At 42.7% G+C, this 9,085-nt stretch overlaps 1 non-coding gene across 1 annotated transcript; it reads left to right on the top strand.

Annotated features, from left to right (window-relative positions):
* Positions 1 to 8,554: 8,554 nt before the first annotated feature.
* LOC120269534 lies at positions 8,555 to 8,661 on the top strand. Its single transcript, XR_005539185.1, has one exon. It is a non-coding gene; the product is annotated as a small nucleolar RNA R71 (small nucleolar RNA).
* The last annotated feature ends 424 nt before the right edge of the window (positions 8,662 to 9,085 follow it).

Below are 9,085 nucleotides of genomic sequence, written 5' to 3'. Positions count from 1 at the left end.
TTCCTTGAGTTCTTTGCGGCCATAATAGAGTGAGTGGTCTAAGGGATGAACCTCCGCTGGGGCCTAGTTGCGCGTGCAATGGAGTGAAGCGTTGAGAGGATCTTAGTATCTAGGGCTTAATTGTGGCTAGGGACCTTCCGCCCGGACCAAAGGGTTAGGTCTATATTTAGGAAGAGATTTATCACTTGGAATCCCTAGAGTTCATTGCAACTCTATGCGAGTGCGAGGTGTTGAGATTGTTCGATTTCTCCTCCGGGACATGTATAGAGTTAGGCATAGTTAACCTTAGATTTGGGACTATGTATGTAAGGATTTCCACGACTCACCATTGCATTGATTAGGAAGCATAATAGAGAGTTCTTGCACTTGAAACGATTATCCTAGGTGAAGCATTATCCGAGTACCCCATCTTTATCGATTGCCTTACCCTCTTCTTACTTTTGCTCTTTCACTTGTTGATTTTATTGTTGAGAATTGAATCAATTTCACACTTATCACAATTGATCTTCCACATAGCTAAGAATCAAATTAAGTATTTTTACTCCCTACTCCCTGTGGATTTGACCCCGCTCACCCGGGATTATTACTTCGACAAGCCCGTGCACTTGCGGGATATAAGCAAGGGGTACTTGTCAATTGTTCAATTTCTTCTCCAGGACATGTATAGAGTTAGGCATGGCTGACCTTAGATTTGGGACCATGTATTGAAGGATCTCTGATAAGTGCTTGAGTAGACATATTTTTATATATGTTTTACATGCATTGAGCATCATTTTTTACCATGGTTTATATCTCATATTGTGTATTTGGTGTTCTTTTATGCATATAGGTTATAAATGCCATGAAGAATAAAAAGGAAGCAAAGATAGGCTATAAAGACACAATGTTGGGAGTTCTTATTCAATTGAAGGACCAAAACACGAGAGGAGTTCATAAACGTGGAGATGTGTGCCAACTTCCAAGAAGATTCAAGTCAATTCACTAGTTGGAAGGGCACAAAGGCAGCCACATCTTCATGTTCCTTGTCTTTGTGAAGATTGCAAGACTTCTCAAAGATACGTCGATGAAGATAAGGTTTACTGTAGCAGTACTGTTGCAAAATTACTGTTCACACGCCCGCGTGGAAATTCCTGCAGCCAACATGGGCGCATGGAAAATCTACATGGGCGCGTGAGGGAACGTGACAAGCGCGGTTTTGGGCTTTAAATATGCCGTTTGCCATATTCTTTTGGGACTTTTTGGCGATCTTTTGTGAGGCTCTTGAGGGGTGAGAAGGCTAGGGTTTGGAGAGGAGGTCTCACCAACTTTGATCTATTCCTCCTCCGTCATAGCATCAAGGAAGCCACCGGTGAACCTAGCTTCGGAGTGGGTCCTTCAAGACGTCGAAGCTCTCCATCAAGGCCATCAGTTCATATATAAGGGGGTTTATTTCTATGGTTTTAATGTACTTTCATTCATTGATGGTGTGTTTTGTATATTGCTCCATGGAGAGCTAAAACCCTAGAGGGTATTTGGGCTTGTGAACCCTAGGATTCTCATCTTTTGTGGATTTACTTAGTGTTTCTATTTAATCCTAGTTTGATTAAGTTTTAATCTTGATTGTCTAATGATTGCTTACCTTATTGATCTTTTGGTTATTTGGTTTGCATGATTTGTTACCATGGTGAGGGAGAGGTCTCTATTAGGGTTAGAACCTCAACATTGAAGAGGGTTGAGAGGGTGAGTCATGAGATAGAGAGCATCCCCTTTCCCCTCCGATTGGTGTATTCTATCTCCGTTCCCTGAGCTCTATGCAACCATATTTGGTGTGAGGCGTGAGATTGAGAGATTTCTCCGCTAGTACCTTGTAGGGGTTAGGATCCTTTGCTGGGAATTAGGGTTGGATCAATCTTTAGGAATCGGATACACCTCTTGGAATCCCTAGAGTGCTTTGCGGTCATATGTGGTGTGAGGTGTTGAGATTGAGCGATTTCTCCACCCGGACCTCGTAGGGGACTAGTATCGGCAATCGGGAGGCCAGATCCGATTATATTTGGATTTCTATGACTTAACTTACTCTTCATAGAAACACTTTGCTCATTCGGAACCTAATACCTGAATCCTAGGGGGAGCATTGCCTGAATACTCCACTTTTACTGATTGAGATCTTCCTCCATTTCACCCTTGCATATTTGTCTCCGGTATTCATTTTTTCGCACATTAGATCACCACACCTTTCCATTTATCATTAGGCTAGAAAGCAGAGAAGAAGTTAAGACTAGTGACCCTTTTCCCTGTGGATTCGACTACCTAACTCACCGGGAATTTTATTACTTCGACACCCGTGCACTTGTGGTTTACACGCATATTCGGACATGTCAATCTCCATGACTCATTAATGCATTAGTTAGAAAGCATAATAGAGGGTTTTGTACTTGGAATGTTTATCCTAGGCGGAACAATATCCGGGTACACCATTTATATCGATTGCCTTACCTCCCCTTTACTTGTGCTCTTTTTCTTGTCTCTTTTACTTTTGTTACATTACATCTTGTCACACAACTATTATTCATTTTTCGCTTTGTTAAGAAACAATTTAAGTGTTTTTATTCCCTACTCCCTGTGCATACAATAACTACTCATCTCGGATTTATTACTTCAATAAACCCGTGCACTTGCGGGATATACGCAAGGGGCATTGTCAAGTTTTTGGTGCCGTTGCTTGGGAGTAGGCATTTAGAGATACTTTGCACTTTGTTTTCTAGCTATTCATTCATTCATTCTATTTCACATCTTCTTTTCCTATCATCGTTCAGATTTGTTTTCTTTCTTTGGGTACAACTCTAGGTTATGACCCGAGGGAACCCTTCGATATTGATTGAAGGATATCCTGAACTTGAACATACACTCAAAAGAAGGGGAAAAGAACCTACACAAGAACTGTCCAATCAAGCTGAAATAGAAGTTGAAGGGTCAGATAATATGGCAGAACAAAATGAGCAATAGAGGACACTTTCTGATTATGTTAGACCATCAGTTTTGGGCACACAATCAAGAATTGTGTGACCCCTGATTACAGCTCCTAATTTTGAGCTGAAACCGGCATTCATCCAAATGATTCAGAAGTTAGCACAGTTCAATGGTTTGGCCGATGAGGATCCGAACAACAATATAGAGAACTTCTTGGAAGTTTGTGATATGCTGAAGATTAACGATGTATCGGATGATGCTATTAGATTGAGGGCTTTCCCATTCTCTCTCAAGGGAAGAGCCAAGCAGTGGTTACATTCTTTGCCCAAGGCCTTCATCACGACTTGGAACGAGATGGTTGAAGCTTTTCTTGCTAGATACTTTCCTCTAGGAAGTCGGCTAAGCTTCGCAATGAGATAGCGTCATTTGTGTACATGGAGTTAGGTCATTGTTTAAAACATGGGAGCGCTTTAAGGATCTTTTCCGGAGGTGTCCACAGCATGGATTTCCGAAATGGATGATTATTCAGACTTTCTACAATGGGTTGAATTCGAGTACAAGGCACTTGTTAGATGCCACCGCAGGAGGTACAATGGGGTGTAAAACCTGGGAAGAAGCCCGACAGTTAGTAGAAGACATGGCCATGAACAGTTATCAGTGGAATGCGTGAGAAAGGAAAAGGTGGCTGGGCTCCATGAAATAGATGCAGTAACTTTATCGGCGGCTCAAGTGGAATTGTTGAGTAAGAAGTTAGACCTTCTAACTTCTAATAGAGTGGTGGCCATGACTACTTGCACCGTGTGTGATGGAGGACATACTTCCTCTGATTGCCCGATATCTTTTGGTGATGCATCTTTAGTGGAGAAAGTCAATTTTGTGGGTAATTCAATGAGGAACCAAGGGAATCCATATAGCGACACTTACAATCTTGATTGGAAGAGTCATCCTAATTTTTCATGGAGCAACCAAGGGCCACAAAAGGCCATGGCACCACTGGGTCTTCAACAACAACAAGCCCCAAACATGTAGAACTGAGTTACAGGTTTGGAGACTTGAATGACTGATTTAGAGAAGGCCTTGACTAGATTTGTGTAATCATCGGATACAAGGTTTTAATTAGTCAAGACTACACTTCGCAACCACGCCGCTTCCTTACACAATCTTAAGAATCAAGTGGGGCAAATTGTGAAGTCTCTATCGGAAAGACCACAAGGAAGCTTGCTGACACATCTGTATATGCGTGTAAACCACAAGAGCACGAGTGTCAAAGTAATAATCCCAGATGAGTGGGTATCACATCCATAGAGAGTAGGGAATAAAGACACTTGAGTTGTTTCTTAACTAATGTGGAAGATGAATAGTGATAAGTGTGACAAAATATGAAATAATAAAAATAAAAATAATAAGATAGAAGGCACAAGTAAAGGAGAAGGCAAGGCAATCGATAAAGATGGGGTACCCAGATATTGATCCACCTAGGACAATCATTTCAAGTGCAAGAACCCTCTATTATACTTCCTAATTGATGCAACAATGAGTCGTGAAAATCCTTAATTACATGATCCGAAATATCAGGTCAACCATGCCTAACTCTATACATGTCCCGGAGGAAAGATTGAATAACCTCTCAACCTCGCACTAGCATAGAATTGCAATGAACTCTAGCAATTCCAAGTGATAAACCCAATTCTGATGTATATACCTAACCCTTCGGTCCAGGTGAAAGATCCCTAGCCACAATTAAGCCCAGATGCTAAAATCACTTCACCGCTTCACTCTGTTTCACTCGTAACTAAGCCCCAGCGGAAGGTCATCCCTTACCCCATTTACTCTACTATGGCCGCAAAGAACTCTTTGAATGTGCACGTAGGATAGATCACACCAGAGGGGAAAGGGGATGCTCCGCTACCTCTTGACTCACCCTCTCAACCCTCTCCAATCTAGCTTTGTCTAACTCTCATGGTGTGTCACTCACTCACAAGAGTTGCCAAGAAGAACTCTTAACCCTAGTGTCACTCTAGGGGAGCATTCATACAATCAGGTAAGCTCCTGGATGGCTAGCTCTCTAATGTCGACAGAACCTCCAGTGTAAGCTCCTGGATGGCTAACTCTCTAATCGACAATAACTACCTCCAATCACCCAGTGAAATGAGATCCTTGACCTCATCAGCAAACTCATCCCCCTGCTACAAATCTCTCAATATACTCGTGTCCAAGAACCGAGTCTGTCTGAACCGAAGTCTTGTCAGATGATCAAAATGAGGCTGATGCTCGGGGATAGTGAATCTTCAGTTCTCATACTCAGGAGATGACTCTCGCAGAAACTTATTAGCTTGCTTCTTTGACCTGGGTGCCATAGTCTGCAAAAATTGAAAGAGAATTAATTAAACTAGTTAATTAAACATAGCTGCAGAAATCCACATGGTCATGCGGAATTTCTGCACGCCCGTGTGGATCTACTGGCCATGAGCAAACGTACAACCATGCTTCAAACTCCACAAATGCACCATTACAACACTTTTACTTCATTCTAAATATAAATAATCATTCTAATTATAGAAATGAAGCATTATTGACTAGTTTCATCGATGAAAACCATGAATTTGTGAAGGAAATCAAAGATAGGGCTAACCGTCCAGTTGAGATGAGAAAGCTTTGAAAACGGCCGGAAAACCAAGCAAAATCCTTCCAAATTGGCGATATGAGGTTGGGAAACAATGTAGAAGTGCTCTCAGACAACTGAAGGATATTATGGTGAAGAGGAACGATAATCCTTTTAAAAGTACTCGCACTTCTTGGAGTTCTGTACATCTGCACGATTGTGTCAAAATTACACACGCCTGTGTACCTCCATAGGAAAACTTCACAAGGGTAGGTGCACGCCCCTGTGTGCTCTTGGGAAAACACTCACAGCCTATAAACGCAAATACACGGGCGTGTGAGAAATATCCACGCCCATGCGCCCGGCCCACATGGGTAGCCGCACGCCCCTGTGGCTGCTCTGGACATCCGAGAAAAACTGCTAAGTGTTCCGTACACCCGTGTGGAAATTCCACACGGGCATGGCATTTACAAGCCCAACTCACAGGGGCAAGCACACGCCCCTGTGACTTCTCAGGATGAAGAGAGCTCCTTTGTAGAGATTTGCACGGGCGTGCGGAAATTACCCACGCCCGTACGATTTTCACAAGGTCGCCCATAGGGACGAGTCCACGCCCCTGTCTGCTTCTGGGAAAATCTGCGAATCTCTACAGGAATTCACACGCCCATCCGGAAATTACCCACAGGAAAATGAGGATTGCATGGTTGTTCACAGGGGCGAGTCCACATCCTTGTGCCCGTGTGTTTTCTCTGGATACCTTAGGAAATTCTGCTGGCTCTACAGAAAATTTTTGAACATGTTTACACACTCAGAGCCTACCACAATATACAATTTATACCAGTGAAAACATGAGAAATAGCTCAAACGACCAAAACTTTGCCAAATTCACATGAAAACACACGATGAACTTGAAAACCCACGATAAAGTCACAATAGAAATATAAAACATCAAGACACCAACACTCAACAATTTATTCAAGTAACACTAAACTACCAAATTAAGAAAACAGTAAATACTTGGGTTGCCTCCCAAGAAGCGCTTGTTTAACGTCACATAGCTTGTCATACCTTGTCTTACATCACGGGGGCTCAAAGATGAAAGTTTCCCTCTTACCCATGGCTTGGAAACATGATGAGCAAAATCTCTTGAGGGTAGAGGGTAAATTGTCAGGCTTGGGACCACCTAACAATGATTCACCCAGTTTGTTCTGTTCACGCACGTCTCTAACAGCCTTGGAGCGTTTCTGGTGGCGTCTCCTAGCCTTCTTCAATTTCCGGAGCACCTTTTTCAAGATCCCCAGGGTAGATGGTACTTCTTCTGTCTAACCAAGCATCAGTACTTCTTCATTGTCCCCCTCTTGGTGGAACAAGCCTTCGTATGGATACAGATTGAACATTTCCTGCATGTATTCATCAACAATCTCATCATTAGCGTCTAGAAAATACAAAGTATCATCGAAATCAAGAGAATGCTGCATGGCTTTAGTAAGCCGGTATGTGAGTTTCTCATCTCCAACTCTCAAAGTTAGCTCTCCACCATCCATGTCAATCAATGCCTTGGAAGTCCGCAAAAATGGCCTCCCAAGTATCAATGTACATCTGCATCCTCATCGACGTTTAGCAATACGAAGTCTACAGGAAATATATACTTGTCCACCTTGACAAGAACATCTTCGATGATATCCCTCTGATGTCTCACCATTCGATTCGCCAATTGCAAAGTCATCCCAGTAGGCCTAGGCTCGCCCAAGCCTTGCTTTGAAAGAAGGTGTATGGCATGACGTTGATACTAGCCCCTGAGTCTACCAATGCCATTTCTTCACCTAGATTGCAAATATTACACAGAATGATAAAGCTTCCAGGGTCTTTCTACTTGTTCGGCATGATCTTTTGCAAAACTGCCGGCAAGATGCATCTAAAATCACTGAAGCACTCTCCTCTAACTTCCTTTTGTTGGTCAACAAGTCTTTCAAGAATTTTACATACTTAGGTATTTGGGCCAATGCCTCAACAAAAGGAATATTAATGTGGAGCTATTTGAATAAACTCAGGAACTTCTTGTACTGTTTATCCCATTGGTCATTCTTCAATCTAAAGGGATAAGGGATTCTTGGCTTCAAAGGTGGGGTTGCTACCTTCTTTTCTTTGCTTTCTCCCTTGTCAACCTCTATAACCTCAGGTGCGTGTTTATTTGGCTTCTCACTCGAAAACTTACCCTCAACCTCACAACTACTTCTCAATGTGATCACCTTCACATGCTCTCTAGGGTTGGCCTCTCTATTACTTGGTAAGCTTCCATGTGGCCTTTCCGATAGAGACTTCACAATCTACCGCACTTGATTTTCAAGATTATGAAAAGAGGCGGTATGGTGGCGAAGTGTAGCCTCAATTAATGAAATCATCTATCTGACAATTGCACAAACCTAGTTAAGGCCTTCTCCAAATCGTTCATTCGGTTCTCCAAACTTGAAACTCTGTTTTCCATGTTTGGGCTTGTAGTTGTTGTTGGAAACCCGGTGGCCCTATGGCCTTTTGTGGACCTTGGTTGCTCCACGAGAAATTGGGATGACTCTTCTAACCTGGATTGTAGGTATTATTGTATGGATTTCCTAGATTCCTCATGCCATTACCCACAAAATCGACGTTTTCAACCAAAGATGCATCACAATAGATATCCGACAATCGGAGGGAGCATGTCCTCCACCACACCCAGTGCAAATAATCATGGCCGCTACTCTATTCAAAGTTAGAAGATCTAACTTCTTACTCAATGATTCCATATGAGCCGCTAACGAAGTCACTACATCTATCTCATGGAGACCGGCCACCTTTTTCTTCTCCCTGGCATTCCATTGGTAGCTGTTTAACCCCATTTTTTCAATTAATTGACGGGCCTCACCGGGGGTCTTGCTACCAAAGGTACCTCCTGCTGCCGTATCCAAGAGTTGCTTTGTACTCCGATTCAGACCATTGTAAAAGGTCTGAAAAATCATCCACTCTGGGAATCCGTGTTGCGGGCACTTTCTCAAGAGCTCCTTGAACCTTTCCCACGTCTCAAATAGAGACTCCAATTCCAATTGTACAAAGGATGAGATCTCATTCCTAAGCTTTGCAAATTTTTCAGGAGGGAAATAACGGCCAAGAAAGGCTTCTACCATCTCCTCACATGTGGTAATTGATGGTCTAGGTAATGTGTGTAGCCACTGCTCTTCTGTCCCTTTCAAGGAAAATAGGAAGGCTCTCAACTTGATGGCATCATCCGTTACCCCATTTATCTTCAGGATATCACACACCTCGAGAGAGTTCTCTATATGACTATTTGGATACTCATCGGTTAAATCATTAAACTGTGCAGATTGCTCCAACAAGTGAATGAATGCCGGCTTCAACGCGAAGTTCTGAGCTGTAATCGGGGGGTGCACAATGCTCGATTGTGTCCCCAATACTGAAGGTCTGGCATAATCGGATAATGTCCGCTGGTGCTCATTTTGTTCTGCCATGTTTTCAGATTCTTCTACTTACAAATCAGCTAGA

This window comes from Dioscorea cayenensis, chromosome 9 (assembly GCF_009730915.1).
Source record: "Dioscorea cayenensis subsp. rotundata cultivar TDr96_F1 chromosome 9, TDr96_F1_v2_PseudoChromosome.rev07_lg8_w22 25.fasta, whole genome shotgun sequence".
Taxonomy (NCBI): domain Eukaryota; kingdom Viridiplantae; phylum Streptophyta; class Magnoliopsida; order Dioscoreales; family Dioscoreaceae; genus Dioscorea; species Dioscorea cayenensis.
Note: the sequence above shows the minus strand (reverse complement) of the source record. Positions and strands in the feature narration are given on the sequence as shown.